The sequence below is a fragment of the Pongo pygmaeus genome, chromosome 19 (genome assembly GCF_028885625.2).
Source record: "Pongo pygmaeus isolate AG05252 chromosome 19, NHGRI_mPonPyg2-v2.0_pri, whole genome shotgun sequence".
Classification (NCBI taxonomy): Eukaryota; Metazoa; Chordata; class Mammalia; order Primates; family Hominidae; genus Pongo; species Pongo pygmaeus.
Genome location: NC_072392.2, coordinates 70,863,710 through 70,880,248, shown reverse-complemented (window position 1 = coordinate 70,880,248; position 16,539 = coordinate 70,863,710).

The following is a 16,539-nucleotide window of genomic DNA, read 5'->3' as shown; positions in this document are numbered from 1 at the left end:
CGTTATGTTGCCCAGGCTGATAAACTTTATCTTTTTTAGAGATGAGGCCTTGCTGTGTTGCCCAGCCTGGTCACACACTCCTGGACTCAAGTGATCCTCATGCTTCAGCCTCCAGAGTAGCTGGAACTACAGGCATAGGCCACCTACTCAGCCCCAAGTTTCCTCTATAGATGCAGCCAGACTCATTCATTCAAAAGCAAGCCATCCTCATAGTCTTTGCTCATGCCATTCCCTTTTTCACTTCACTTCATTCCATCCCTCACTTCCTTAAAGACCCAGGCTCTGTGGCTCCTTTTGCGGGGGACCCCTAGCTCCAAGTCCTGCAACCCCTCCCTTGGAGCTGAGCGTTGAAGCATCTGGCATTTGTACTATTCATTTGGCACTTGGCATACGATTCCTTAGGTGATTTGTCATTTTTAATGCATCTACTATTTCTCATCAGAAAGACTGTAAACCTTTGAGAGCAGAAGTCATGTTTATATCTCTTGCTACCTTATATTTAATGTAATGCCACATACATAGTTGGAGTGCAATGCATATTCAGTGTTGGTGATCATGGGATGTGTTTGAAAAGGAGCTATAACCAAGTAACAGCCAATGTGTATTGGGCACATAATAATCATTATACACAATGCTATACACTTTATATGGATTATGTCATTTGTCCTTTCTACAACCCAGTGATCTACGGACAACTATAATCCCATTTTACTGATGAGGAAACTGAGGCTTAGAGAGAGCCAAGTAATTTGCCTATGGTCATCCAGCTCGTAGGTGGAGAAACCAGAATTCAATCCAGATGGTTTGGTTCCAGAGCCACTGCTCTCAACCACCGTGCTATGACCACATTTGACGAGAGTAATCCCTTCATCCCAGCACTGTAAATAATAATTAAATATAATAATTGTGATGCTGGTGATAAATAAAAATCTTCCATGGAGAGTGGGGCTCTGATCTGCTCCACGTTTGTTTGTTTGTTTGTTTTCTGAGATGAGGTCTCCCCCTGTCACCCAGGCTGGAGTGCAGTGGCACCATCTCTGCTCACTGCAACCTCTGCCTCACGGTTTCCACCGATTCTCCCACCTCAGCCTCCCGAGTAACTGGAATTACAGGCGCATGCCACCACACCCAGATAATTTTTTGTATTTTTAGTAGAGATGGAGTTTCACTATGTTGGCCAGGCTGGTCTTGAACTCCTGACCTCAAGTGATCCATCTGCCTCGGCCTCCCAAATTGCTGGGATTATAGGCATGAGCCACTGTGCCCCACCATCAAACAGGTTTTTTTGGTGTCCAATAACTTCCCTCTTGCAAAGCTCTTCAGATGTAGAAATGCACTTCTTTCTTGTACAAGAAGGTAAAATGAGCTGCACAGTCATGTTAGAATTTGGCTTAGGCTTTAAAGGGGTATTTCTTTTCTTTCTTTCTTTCTTTTTTTTTTTTTTTTTTTTTTTGTCAAGGGATAGTAAAGAGGAAGCCTCTAACCTCAAAGCAGCCTAAGTTTTACAGACCCTCGCCTGTGTTTCTGAATCCCAGGCCTGGCCAGAAATCGGTAATTTTCAGTTTGCACTCCACATTCCTAGTGGGCTGGAGCTGAGGATTTGGTGGGGAGGGCAGAAAAGGGGTGCGGTTGTGTTTTCTCACAAACTGGGTCGTCAAATTTGAGTTTCCAAGGGGGCTCTCAGTTCCCCCATGACTCTAGAGAAGGAAAAATAGAAAGCATTATAGGTGTTCAGACTGGTCACAGAAGACATCTTGGCAAGGTGGTTCCTATCACAGCCAGCTGATGTCACCAACGGGGCATGGGGGAGATGGAGGAAAGAAACAATAGAAGAGACAAACAGGAAGGAGGGACGACGGAGCAAAAGTGAAGACAGGATATATGGCCGAGGACAGAGGGTGAGAGGAAAGAAAAGAGAAGGGTGGAGGAAAGAGAGAGGAAGGAGAATTCGAAGCCTAGGCTTTTGCCTACTTCGCTTCTCCCATCCCTAACACACGGATGAGAGCTTCTCGCCTTTTTCTATATCCAGAGGGTATGGAGACCCCTCACTCTCCGACCTCGGTGATATCTCCAGGGCCCAGAGGAGCAAACTGGGAAGGGGAGGGGAGACTTGTAAACATGAGTGCAATTTTCCTCTGGTTTCCCCAGAAGTTGCCCGTTTCCTGGGGCCATTCCTCTCCAGGCAGCCCTCGGGAGTTCCCGCCGCACCGACCCCAGCCAGGCTCCAGCGGCCCCCTCTCTTCCATCCCGCCATCTCTCTGAGGGGCTTGCGTCTCCCTGATGCGCTCTGGTGTCTGTCTGAGCCATCCATCAAGGGTGGCAGGCTGGGGGAAACATGAAAAAGAGCCTATTTGGCTATTAACATCCCCTCCCGCTTTGTTGTCTATCTCCTCTCCACTCCCCTACCAGCCCCTCACCCAACCCCTCCCTTTTCCCCTTTTGCAGGAGACAAAACCAGACTGACAAGCTGAAGACTCAAACATTAATCAAACTGCGCTCCGGAACAACCTTTCCCTCGCATTAATAAATACATTTGCGGCCCCTCATTGGACAGTTGGCCTAATTTGTTTCTTTTTCGCGGGGTAGGGGGAGCAGCCGCGCCCGCGCCCGCGCCCCCTGGCTCCCAGCAGCCCTGTGCAAAGCAGATGTTCCGCCGCAGACGCCGAGCTGCGCCTAGCCGCGCGCCCCGGAGGCCGCGGTTGCCATGGCGACGGCGGGGCTGCCTGCTGTCGCCGAGCACGCTGTCTCGCCCGCTCAGTGATTACCTCCATCTCCGCAGTGTTCGCCATACGGCCCGGATTCTAATCAGATCCCCTCCCCCCTCTCCCCTCCCTCCTCCGCCCGGCCCACTACCCCTTCAGCTCCCACAGCCTTGGGACCCATTAAGAACTGCCCGCGCATCCCTGAAGGTGCCCAGGAAGGCAGAGTGGGGGAGAGACGACCCGCACTCAGCCTGTGTTTAGGGAGGACTGGCCCCAGTGCGGTTCGCAAGAGGTTCTGTGTCCCCAGGCCATCTTTGGTGACACTGGACCCCGGGAGTCCAGCTCCCAGCACTGTCCCCTGAAGACTCCTCCTCCTCCCCTTTGGTATGTTGAGGCAGGTCACCTGAGGTCCCCAAAAGAAGTAAGGCAGGCAACCATAGTTCCCCCTCCATCTGGACAAGACTCTTCCATTCCCGTTCTGTAAGTGCTGGGAATGATTTCATCTGCACAGACTGGAGGTGGGCAGGGTTTCTGGAACCATCAGAGCATCAGCCCAAGCCATGCTTCTTGTGCTAAACGCAGTGCTTTCTCAGACTAAAGGGAGGAGTGGAGAAGCACAGGTCTGGTACTCCAGCCACTCAGGCCTGGCCTGAGTTAGGCCCATGGTTATTTGACCCCCTCCACATCACACACACACTATGCTTTCCATGCGTCCAGGCTGAGGGTGGTTTTTTATAGGTGGTCTCAGATGTACTCCCGGCTGGCAGCCTTGCAAGGGATGCACTGGGAACCCTCTCTGGACTTAGTAATGAACAACGGGCAGTGCGATGCCTCAGGGCCTTGGGGTACCTAGCTGTCTTTCTGTTAGGGGAGGAGGGTCCTTTCCCTGAGACTCTGAGGCTTCACTATAAGATCCCAAGCATAAGCCCTCTTTCCAAACATCCCTGGCTTTAGGAGAAACGAGGTAATCACAGAAGCCACGGGCAAGAGAGCACAGAGAGGTTGGGAGTGAGGCCGGCAGGGAATAAGGCAGATTTGGGACAGGAAGATGAAATTCTAGGTTCAGATTCCACCTTCCAGCCTAAATCAAAAGGCAGGAAGCCTGAGGTGGTTGGCGTAAAAAATAATTTTGCTCAAGGGGAGGAACCCTTTGGAGTGACGAAAAGTAGAAACACACATGTTCCAGAAGTGTTATCAATGCCAGGGAAATCTTGCTTAAACGCTCTCACAACATCCCAAATGCCAGCCTCCTTCCAATGTTCGCCGGAAAGTTCTGAGCTGTATTAGCAAATGAGAAGAAATGCCAGGCTGAGCTCTCTCTCCGAGGCTACTAAGAATCCTCATGTTAGAGCTGCAAGGGCCTTTAGAGATCTGGACCAATCCTTCATTTTACAGATGAAAAAACTGAAACTCAGAGAGGAATGACAACTGGACAAGATCCCACAGCTAGAAATAGTGGAACCAGGTTTTTCTTTCTGCAATAGTGGCCACTGTTCTGGCCCCTTTCCTCTCTCAGAGGCAACCGGCTGGGAAACTCTGGTTTCCAAGAGGCACAAACAGAATCCCAAAAATCTCAGGCCTTTCCCAGCCCCTAGTCAACCTGCCTCCTGAAGGCCCGTCACCTACCTGAAGGCAGCTCCACTAGAGTGACAGCTCCCGTTGGCTCTGGCTGGCTCAGGGCCTCTGGGGAGGGTATGGGGGGATGGTGGGTTGGGAGGGAACTTTTGTGGGGCCTCCTTCAGTCAATGGTCTACAGCTCTGTCTTTGTCTGTCTGTCACTCAGAAGGGAACTGCTGAAGGGAGAGGTCAGGCTGGTCGGTGGAAAGGGAGAAAGAGGCCTATCTCTGTCAGAGAGGGGTTGGGAAGAAGGCAGGCAAGGGGACCAAAGCTCCTTCAACCTCCTCATCCTCTCCCACCCCAACTCCTGGGCTGTTTCCCCTAGGGAATTCCAGGCTTTGCTCATTTTAGGACCAGGGCAGCAACTGCACACAAAGGCCCTTCTCTTCTTGCCGTGTGAAATCCTGCCTCCCCACTGGAGAGCTACTCCCTTACCCTGCCCTGTCTGCAAGAAGAGACTGCCAAGGGGTCTAACTCAAACCTACAAGGCAGGGAGTTCCATTGCGTTCCCCTTCCATGCAACCAGCACCCTGTGCTTGCCCGTGTCCCTGCTCGCGCCTGCCACATCAGATTCCCCAGGCTCCCTTGCCCCCCATGCAATTTAAAGCAGATTCATCCCCTGAGAGCCCCAGTTTCCAGGCCACCCTAGCTTCTACTGTACACTATCCCATCTCCCCAGATTGTGCTGTTTCCAGTCTCCCCTTGTTCCCTCTGCACACGAATCTTCCTCCCCAGATTCAACTGTTTTCAGGCTACTCCCTCTGTCTGCCCCCTGTACACGACTGTCTCCCCAGATCCTGCTGTTTCTAGGTTCCCCCATATTTCCCCGGTATACAAATTGGCCTCCCTGGGTTCGGCAGTTTCCAGAAGCCCGTTGCTCTCTCACTAGGCAGTTCCATCTCCCCAGATTCAGCTGTTTTCAGGCTCCCCTCATTTGCCCTGTACACAGGTACCTCTCCCAGGTTCTGCTATTTCTAGGCTTCCTGATTTCCCTTGTATACGCATCAGTTTCTAGCTTATATTGATCCCAGCCGCCTAAGGGATTCAGCGGGTTTAGGGAGAGTGGAAGGAAGAAGAGAGTCAGAAAGAGGAGGAGAAGAAAGATGGTCATCAGGGAAGCTCCGGATTTCTCTGTGACCCTAAGCAGCTTGCATACGACAGCCTCTGGGCCTCTGCCTCTACAAATAGGCCCCTTAAGGCCATCTGCCCTGGGACACCCCAATCCCCTCCCCGTTGCTGCTGCCCAGGATCTGAGCTTTAAGTTGGACATCCTCTGGAGGCCCCCCGTCTTGGCAGGAGTGCTTATGCTTGCATGAGGTGGGACAGGCAAGAGCCTTCTCAAGCCAGGAGTTCCCTTGTCTCTCCTCTGCTATTTCCCTCTTGCCTTCCCAGCACCCACCCCTGCTCCCCCCCCACTTTTTTTTTTTTTTTGAGTTGGAGTTTCGCTCTGTCACCCAGGCTGGAGTGTAGTGGTGTGATCTTGGCTCACTACAACCGCTGCCTCATGGGCTCAAGCAACAATCCTGCCTCAGCCTCCGGAGTAGCTGGGACTACAGGCGTGTGCCACCACGCCCAGCTTATTTTTGTATTTTTAGTAGAGGCAAGGTTTCACCATGTTTTCCAGGCTGGTGAACTCCTGACCTCCGGTGATCCACCCGCCTTGGCCTCCCAAAGTGCTGGGATTACAGGCGTGAGCCACTGTGCCCACCCCCACCCCTTGTCTCTTTCTCATCTGTTGCACCTTAGCCCTCCTCAATTTATCCACATATAATTAATTTAATTTAATTTATTTATTATTATTATTATTTTTTGAGATGGAGTCACAAAGTGCTGGGATTATAGGCGCGAGCCACCACGCCTGGCCTTTTGTTTTATTTTTGAAACAGTCTCACTCTGTCGCCCAGGCTGGAGAGCAGTGGCACCATCTCCTCTCACTGCAACCTCTGCCTCTGGGGTTCAAGTGATTCTCCTCCTTTAGCATCCTGTATCCATGTAGAATTTAAAGGAAACTCCAAATGCACTCCCAGAACTAAAGGGAGTACAGAACTAAAGACTCACACTTTTTTTTTTTTTTTTTTTTTTTCCCAGTTTTCAGGATGGAGTAGTATCAATCTCAGGCCCTGGAAACTGCCCCTGGACTAGTTTCCTGACATGCTTCTCCAGCCTTTGTAAACAATTGTTTCATCTGCAGACTCCCTGCATCCTAATCCTCCTTGGGGCTGGAGGTGGGAGGGTATGGGAAGCGTTCTGCAAGGTATTCCAGTCTTCTTATCTTCTCTGATTCATTTAGCTACTGCCTGCAAAGTTTCCACTGGAATCCAGGGAAATGGTCTGATCCCTCATCGCCTTCCTCCACATACAGCTGCTTACCCATTAGACTAATCCCAGCCATTTGTCAGTCACGATGCTCCATCATACTGGCCCCAGCAAACTTTCTGGTTTCACTAAGAAATAAATAGGAAGGGCAGGCCCACTGGGTCCAGGATAGTGCCCTACAAGGAGACCTTTCTTCAAAATAAAATCCATACCTGGGTTCAGGCCGCATTGCTTCTGCTCCCAGGACCCGAGAGCAACCTCAATCACCTCACAAGTGGAAATGACAACTCCTGCCTCCTTCACTGAGATAGGGGTACAAAAAAATTACATGTTTGAAAGAAATAGAATACTTTTACAGATCTTGACAAATGTGAGTTTACATAAATCCTATTAAAAGAACATTGTGCAAGAAGCTTTTCTGTGTCTTGTACATAAATTATCCTCTCTCAGAAAAGAAGTGCAGCTGATGGGACTCACTTATTAATTTCATTATTTAAAAAACACACGTCCTGGGCGCGGTGGCTTACGCCTGTAATCCCAGCACTTTGGGAGGCCAAGGTGGGCGGATCACTTGAGGTCAGGAGTTTGAGACTAGCCTGGCCAATATGGTGAAACTCTGTCTCTACTAAAAATACAAAAATTAGCTGGGCATGGTGTTGTGTGCCTCTAGTCCCAGCTACTTGGGAGGTTGAAGCACGAGAATCACTTGAACCCAGGAGGCAGATGCAGCAGTGAGTCGGGCTGGCGCCACTTACTCCAGCCTGGGCGACCGAGCAAGATTCTGTCTCAAAAAATAAATAAATAAAAAAATAAAAATTAAAAAACCGTATTGGAGCCAGCCGTGGTGGCTCCCAGCACTTTGGGAGGCCGAGGTGGGCAGATTGCTTGAGCTCAGAAGTTTGAGACCAGCCTGGGCAACATGGTGAAACCCCATCTCTACTAAAAATACAAAAATTAGCCAGGCATGGTGGCAGGTGCCTGTAATCCCAGCTACTCAAGAGGCTGAGGCTGAAGAATTGCTTAAACCGGGGAGGTGGAGGTTGCAGTGCACAGAGATCATGCCACTGCACTGCAGCCTAGGCAACAAGAGCAAAACTTGGTCTCAAAAAAAAAAAAAAAAAAGCATGCAAAGAAGGCCCAGTGTGGTGGCTCATGCCTGTAATCCCAGCACTTTGGGAGGCCTAGGCAGGTGGATCACTTGAGGTCAGGAGTTCGAGACTAATCTGGCCAAAATGGTGAAACCTTGTCTCCACTAAAAATACAAAAATTAGCCAGGCATGGTGGCACAAGCCTGTAATCCCAGCTACTCGGGAGGCTGAGGCACGAGAATCACTTGAACCTGGGAGGTGGAGGTTGTAGTAAGCAAAGACTGTGCCACTGTACTCTAGCCTGGGTGATAGAGTGAGACTCTGCTTAAAAAAAAAAAAAAAAAAAAAAAAGGGCATGCAAAGAAAAATGTGCATCAGGGTTTTGAGTCAAGAGCCCTGCTATTTTTTCTAACTGCCCAGGAAGGCAATCCTTGTCAAGGGAATTCTATTTATAAACATTATATTCTCATGCTCTGCAGAAAACACAGGGCAGAAAGAGGTGAGAGGGTTCCAGGAAACCCTCTTTCTTGTCTCAGTTCTGTCCCTTATTAGCTGTGTGACATTGGGTAAGTCACCCTTTGAGCTTCACTTTCCTAATCTGAAGGCCTCTAGCTTGCTCTCCCAGAAAGATCCACTTTTTTTTTCCTACCTTAGAGTATAAACTTCAGTCAGTGCCCAAGCCCCTCCGCCCCCTTCCCCAATCTCCCAGCTACCTTGGGGAGTGGGGCCAAATCTCCAGAGTTGGAGGAAAAGGTCTGTATTTGTTTTTTGTTTGTTTGAGACAGAGTCTCACTCTGTCACCCAGGCTGTAGTGCAGTGGCGCAATCTCGGCTCACTGCAACCTCCATCTCTTGGGTTCAAGCAATTTTCCTGCCTCACCCTCCCGAGTAGCTGGGATTACAGGCATGTGTCATCATGCCCAGCTAATTTTTGTATTTTTAGTAGAGACGGGGTTTCACCACGTTGGCCATGTTGGTGTCGAACTCCTGACCTCAAGTGATCTGCCCACCTCGGCCTCCCAAAGTGCTGGGATTACAGGAGTGAGACACCATGCCCAGCCAGGTCTGTATTTCTTGACAGTGTTTCTTGATCAGAGGCCCTGTTTTCTCAGGACAATTGCTGTCCCAGGTTGCCAGGGTCTCTCACCTTCGTGTTCCCATGGAGGTGCTCACAGCTCTGATGTGGGAACCCCCAAGGTTCTCCTCAGTGGTCTAGGGAGTATCTAGGAATGGACTGCAATGCTCAGCACTCTGAGATAACTCCTGCCCAATAGGGAGTAGAGATGCCCTCTAGGTCTGGTTCCTGCAAGCCTTTTTGTAGTCCTGTCACTGATCCCAGCCAGGCTAAGGATGAAAGAGGGGCTTGTCTTACAGCACCATCTTCTGGGCAAACCTGTGAGAGCTACTTCTTCTTGCTGCCATCTGGAGAATACTGAGATTTTGGGGGATTTTGGGTCCCAGAAGTTTTGTTCGTTTGTTTGTTTGAGATGGAGTCTCGCTCTGTTGCCCAGGGCTGGAGTGCAGTGGTGCGATCTCGGCTCACTGCAACTTCCATCTCCCGGGTTCAAGCGATTCTCCTGCCTCAGCCTCCTGAGTAGCTGGGATTACAGGCGCCCACCACCATGCCCAGCTAATTTTTGTATTTTTAGTAGAGACAGGGTTTCACCATGTTGGTCAGGCTGGTCTCAAACTTGTGACCTCGTGATCCATCCACCTCGTCCTCCCAGAGTGCTGGGATTACAGGTGGGAGCCACCACACCCGGCTGGTTCCAGAAGTTTTTATCTTACCTGTTTCCCCAAGATAAAATAATTCCGGACTTTTCCAGCCATCTCTTAGGAGAGGATGTTCCAAGAGCCCTCCAACCTTCCAAACACAAGGCTGCTAGGAATGGTAAGCAGCTGAAACCAGTCTTCCAAACATTCCACCCAGAACCTGAGTCCTCACCTACTCACCCCATATATCCCCACCCCAGAACACCCTGTCACTCACTAAGAAGCTGTTGTCTGGAAGCAAGGGTACAGTCTCATTACTTCCAGAGTTTTCTTCTATCCTCAAGTTTATTTGTTTGTTTGTTTTAGATGAGGGCTCACTGGCAGCCATGAGAGTAAAACACAGATTTTCAATCTTTTAAAAATCAGGTTTCTGGACTGGGTGTAATGGCTCATGCCTGTAATCCCAGCACTTTGGGAGGCTGACTTGGGTGGATCGCTTGAGCCCAGGAGTTCAAGACCAGCCTGGGCAACATGGCAAAATCGTGTCTCTACAAAAAACAAAAAATTAGCCAGGCGTGGTGGCATGTGCCTGTAGTCCCAGCTACCCGGAGGTTGAGGCTGCAGTGAGCCATGATCACGCCACTGTACTCCAACCTAGGCGACAAAGCAAAACTCTGTCCCTTAGAAAAAAAAAAGGCTAGGCGTGGCGGCTCAATCCTGTAATCCCAGCACTTTGGGAGGCTGAGGCAGGAGGATCACTTGAGCCCAGGAGTTTGAGACCAGCCTGGACAACAAAGTGAGACCCCCATCTCCCTACCAAAAAAAAGGAAAAAAAAAAAAAAAAAAAAAGCAAGGCGTCATGGTGTGCACCTATAGTCCAAGCTACATGGGAGGCTGAAGTAGGAGGATCACTTCTCCCCAGGAAGTCAAGACTGCAGTGAACCGTATTCATGCCACTGCACTCCAGGCTGGGTGACAGAGCAAGACCCAGTCTCAAAAAAAAAAAAAAAAGAAAGAAAAAGAAAAAAAAATCGGGTGTCTAGACAAAGAGAAATTGTGGATCTGGTCAAATGGAATCAGATCCCTCTTGCTACTTCTTTTTCTTTCATTTGAAGTGTATGTGTCTATTTTCAGAGTGCGGTATGTGAGAGTGGTAAGAGGGCACTAAATATATAAGATATAAAGTAGACTTGTGGTTTTTTGTTTTTGTTTTTGTTTTTTGAGACGGAGTCTCGTTCTTTTGCCCAGGCTGGAGTGCAATGGCACGATCTCAGTTCACTGCAACCTCCACCTCCCGGGTTCAAGCGATTCTCCTGCCTCAGCCTCCCAAGTAGCTGGGACTACAGGCACCAGCCACCACGCCCGGCTAATTTTTTTTTTTTTTTTTTTTTTTTTTTTTTGTATTTTTAGTAGAGATGGGGGTTTCACCATCTTGGCCAGGCTGGTCTTGAACTCCTGACCTTGTGATCCACCTGCCTCGGCCTCCCAAAGTGTTGGGATCACAGGCATGAGCCACTGCGCCCAGCCAACTTGTTATTTTTAAACATACTTTTCAGAACCTAAATATTCAGATCATTGTCCCTGACAAAATGATCCTTTTGGAGGGCCTCTTTTGGAATGATTGCCTGCAATTATCTGAATTAATTCAAGCACTAACTCTTCAAATTCTGAGAGTGGACTTGATTTTTGCAAGCTGCTTGGTGAGTAAGATCAGCAATCAAGCGGGGTGGTACTGTTTTAGATAAAGAATGAGAAGTGACTGTAATGAAAATATTTCCTTTTGGAGGTCATAAATTGACCTGAATTCCTGTTCTCTTCTTTAACCCAGGTTCCATGTTGCTAGCAGAGTTCCTCCCTCAAAACACAGAGCTGATATCACTTAACAGCTTGAAAATCTTCAGTGGCTCTCTATTACCTTCAAACACAAGCCAAGTTCTCTACTAACTTTTTTTTTTTTTTTTGAAATGGAGTTTCGCTCTTGTTGCCCAGGCTGGAGTGTGATGGCGTGATCTTGGCTCACCGAAAACTCCGCCTCCCGGGTTCAAGCGATTCTCCTACCTCAGCCTCCCGAGTAGCTGGGATTACAGGCATGCGCCACCACACCCTGCTAATTTTGTATTTTTAGTAGAGACAGGGTTTCTCCATGTTGGTCAGGCTGGTCTCAATCTCAGGTGATCCACCCACCTTGTCCTCCCAAAGTGCTTGGATTACACGGTGCCTGGCCACAAGCCAAGTTCTTTAGCTCTGTGGTTGGGGTAAAGAAGAGCGAGCAATGGAGTCAGACCAGAATGGGTTTAAATCCCACCTATGAGCTCTGAGGCAAATTATTCAATCTCTCAGGCTCTCAGCTCTCTCATTTGTAAAAAGAAGGCTAACAGGCAAGGCACGGTGTACCCAACACTTTGGGACCCAAAGTGGACAAATCGCTTGAGCTCAGGAGTTTGAGACCAGCCTGAGCAACATGGTGAGACCTCGTCTCTACTAAAATTTTTTTAAAAATTAGCTAGGTGTGGTGGTACATGCCTGTGGTCCCAGCTACTCGGGGGACTGAGGTAAGAGGATAGCTTGAGCCCCGGAGGTTGAGGCTGCAGCGAGCCTATCAATACCTACTTTGTTAGGTTGTTTTGAGGACAATGGTAATTTTAAGGTGTATATAGTAGCAAACTCAATAAATAGCAGTCATTCTTCAGCATGGCGTTCATTGCTCACTGTGACCCAGTTGCAACCTATCTAGAAGAAACCTCAGATCTCAACACACTCCATGCAGACACACACCATTCCAGCTACATTTGCCTACCCGAAATTCCTTGAACAATACAGAGATTTTTTTTCTTTTTCTTTTTTTTTTTTTTTAAGACAGGGTCTTGCTCTGTCCTCCAGGCTGGAGTGCAGTGGCGTGATCTCAGCTCACAGCAGCCTCAGCCTCCTGGGCTCAAGTGATCCTTCCACCTCAGCCCATGGTGCCCCCTCTCCCCCCAGTAGCTGGGACTACAGGCACACACCGCTACACCCAGCTAATTTTTTTGGTTGTTTTTTTTTTTTTTTTTGGTAGAGGCAGGGTTTTGCCATGTTGCCCAGGCTGGTCTTGAACTCCCAGACTCAAGCAACCTGCCTGTCTCACCCTTCCTAAGTGCCGGGATTACAGGCATGAGCCACTGCGCCCAGCCTAAACGGAGATTCCTTACCTCTGGCCTTATGTTGTTGCTCCCTTTGGGGTGTCTCTTTCCCCATCTTCCTTCTTTACATGTTATGTAATACACTGTTTCCTCTGTGAATATTTATAATTTCCTTATCTGCATACATGACTTTGTCCCCAGCCAAATTGTAATCTCCTTGAGTCAGGAACTGTGTTTCCCAATTCATTTTAGAAGCTCCCAACAATCCCCAGCAAGGTGCCTGGCCTGGAACAGCCTGTTAGTAAACGTCTGTTGAACGAATTCATTCCAAAAGAGTTTATTTTATTATTATTATTAACATTGCTTTTCTTACCAAAGGGTGCATTTTGAGGAATGGCGTTAATCTATACGTGCAGTATAAAATTTACATGTGTCTCACACTCTTATTTATTTAGAACCTCATCCAACATGTTTACTAGTTTCTGTTGATAGAGATGAGGAAGAGATTAGGAAACAGATGAGGACCATACACACATTGATGCTAGAATATAATTTGGCAGCCATTTGATTTTTTCTTTTTTATTGAAGTATGACTTACCTACAGGAAACAGCACATATCTTAAGTGTAAACTCTGTGACTTTTTTTTCTTTTCTTTTTCTTTTTTTTTTTTTTTTGAGACAGTTTCACTCTTGTTGCCCAGGCTGGATTGCAATGGCAAGATCTCGGCTCACTGCAACCTCCACCTTCCGGGTTCAAGTGATTCTCCTGCCTCAGCCTCCCCCAGTAGCTGGGATTACAGGCACCTGCCATCATGCCTGGCTAATTTTTGTGTTTTTAGTAGAGACGGGGTTTCACCATGTTGGTCAGGCTGGTCTCGAACTCCTGACCTTGTGATCCGCCTGCCTCAGCTTCCCAAAGTGCTGGGATTACAGGTGTGAGACACTGTGCCCGGCCTGTGACTTTTTACTACTACTCAGATCAAGATAAAGAACATCATTTGATTTTTAAAGGCATTTCTACTTTCAAATATCTCTTAAATCCCTTCCTGCCTTTTAACCTCCACCCTCACCCCACTACGGAGTCTAATCAGTCTCTCTCTCACTTTCTTTCCCCAGTGCCTGGCTCATGGCAAACACTCAAATATTTGAAATAATAAATCAACAAACAAATATTGTTGAATGAATGAGACCCAAATTGGAAAGAAATGGAGGTCTGTAAGGTTGTGCCCAGACTGTTTTGGGTAAATTATTCAACATTACTTGCATCGGCCTCCAAAGTTAAGGGGTATCTAGTAGGAATTTAGAGGTAAGATTTTTTTTTTCCCGCTATATAGCAAAGTTTCAAAGGGTGGTTAAGGGCACAGAAAATTTGAGCCTCAGGCGGTGTCCTCCTCATCCCCATGCACCCCACACCCAGGCCTGGCTGGCCCCACCCCCGCCAACCTTTGCAGCCCTGCAAAGCGCCCCGCCCGGCTGCGGTTCCGCCAGCGGGGAGCCATCCATCACCGCCTGGATGCCAGCCAACCCGACCAGCCCCGCCTTCCTGCCAGCCAATAGCCGGAAGGCAGGGGGCGTGCGGGGCTCTAAGTGGTATAAAAGGGGTCCGAGGGTCAGGCCGCGCTACCTCTGCGCCCCCGGTTGGGTCTGCTTGTTGCTGGCGTCCTGTTCCGCGCCAGAGCCCCCAGGCCGGTGTTTCTGTGCGTGCCGTCTGGCTGGGCCCTGACTCCTGGGGTCTGGGTTTCAGAAGTGCCCTGGTGCCCATTCTGCTTGAGGAAAGAAGAGGCCCTGAAGCCCCCTTCCCTTATACACTTGGGGCCCGCAGGGTCGCCCACGAGGGCAAGGGGGTGGAGGAATGCAGAAAGACGCAGAGGGGCCCTGGGGATGGCAGGAGACTGGAAGGCAGGCCCTGGCTGCCCTCCCGCCCGGAACCGCCGGCCGCCCTTCCCGAAAACCGGTCCTCCGCGCTCCCCTCCGCGCCCGCCGGCTCCGGCCTGTGGCAGCGCTAATGAGGCAGTCTGGAGGAAGCCGGTGCCAGCGGGCAGGACTCTGGGCGGCAGGCCAGGCTTGTCATCCTGGCGGCTCTGCCGGGCTGCGGGCGCCACGTGGGAGCTGGGGGCACAGCAGCCGGCGGCCCTCCACCCCCAGCGGGGTCTTCGCCTCAGCCCCCAGAAAGCTGGGCTTGCAAACTCAGGGTCCTCGGGAAGGGGCAGCGCCCTTCCTTGCTGGCCCTCGCGGCTCCTCTGGCAGTGCTGCGCAGCCTGCTCTGCGCTGTCCTCTCCGCCGCGGCGTGGGTCCGTCGGCTGCTTCGTTGCCGCGCCGCTCCCCGCAATCCCTCAGCTGTCGCGGGCGAGGACACCTTTCTGGTCGCCTCTCGGCATTGCCATGCCCCCTCAGCTCCTTCCTTTTAACCTAGTACGGTTATTGTGTGGGCCAGGGGTTCGGATGGGCCTAGGGCAGGGATGCGCGAGAAAGCCACTTGTCCCCAGCAGTTCCCCATCCGGAGCCCCGCCCTGCGGAAACTGCACCAAACACTTCAACCTGAGCCTCAGTGTTCCCTTCCGTAAAATGGGGAGAGCATCGCATAATTCACAGGATTCGGTGAGCCAGTTTGTGTGAAGCGCTCCTGCCTGTCCCTTTACATTCCCGTCCCTGCTACATTGGAATAGCAGGGCCGAGACGGGCGCGACCGCGTTGCTAAGAAGCGCATTTGCCCGTCCCTCCTTGCGGTCGCTTAAGGGTGGTGGAGGAGGCCAAGCCCTGGGTGTGGCCGCATATTTGCCAAAATATTTCTGGAAAATGCCTCCTTTCTTGTCGCCATACTAGCCCCTGAACTCCACGGAATTTAACCGAATACTCTTTTTTTTCTCCCCTTCCAAGAGTTGCCATTTTGCATTATTTATTAGGATGGGTTATGCACTCAGCGCTTACAATGTAAATGTTTACATAACTATATCATTTTCTCCAATTGCAGAAGTAGCAAGCCCGTTATAAATGTCCAATCTTAAACAGTTTTATAATGTAGGACTTGAAAGCCGCAGGGACAACTTCTATTAACGTCCACGGCTCGCCACTTTCCCTCCCTCGCTGAAATTCCTGTGCCCACGCTGGCGCGGCACTACCAGGGTGGGTCACGCGTGCAGGTTGCTGGGGCAACGTCCTGTCGCCGGCGTCGGAAACCAACCAGTAACTCTCAGGAGCCGGAGTCGGGTCCGCCCTGGGGGCGGAGTTAGTCAGCGGGTCGGCCCCGGCGGGAGAGCGTTTCCTGCCGGTCCCTGCAGGTGGCACCATAGGATCGCGGATGCTTTCCTGGGGCGGGGCTTTCCGCAGGGCTCAGCTCACGCCACGGCCGGGGCCGGGGTGGAGCCGGGGTGGAGCGTGAGCCACCAGCTGCAATCCGCAAAGGATCGAGGGAAACGAGCTGTCCCGGGACGCAACGCTAGACAAGCTCAGGGACGCATTTACAGGGACGCAGAAAGTGTACGCGTCAGAGAGTGGAAAGGAGAAAACAGAGGTTCTGGGACGGCGACAGAGAAGGGAAGTCGTGTCGCCCAGAAAGGCTATACAATCTCCACCTTTCCCGATTGTCCCTGCGACACCCTTCCACCCTCCTGTCCCTCCGGACCTGCAATTCTTCACACCCTCTGCAGCGTACAGGGTGCTCAGGACACATGTGCACGGTGGGGGCTGGCGATGCTTCCTCGCCCCCACCACCCGCAAGCTTGCAGAGAGCTGTAGTGCCCAGGGTGTATGCCAGGATAGGAATTCCACGGTTCCAGGCATGCCAAGAAAAATAGCCATGCTGTTTCTCGGTTTGTTCAGAGGAAGCCTCAACTCTTCCCTTCTGGAGTTTGGGAATGGAAAAAATGACTCAAGGAATCCCCAGCGGAGCTACCATGTATGTACTGCATTGCAAAATAGGGGTACCATATTTTGCTCTCCCCTACCTGGCAGTATGCGCCACACATGGGGCTCCGTGGTATCAGCGTCG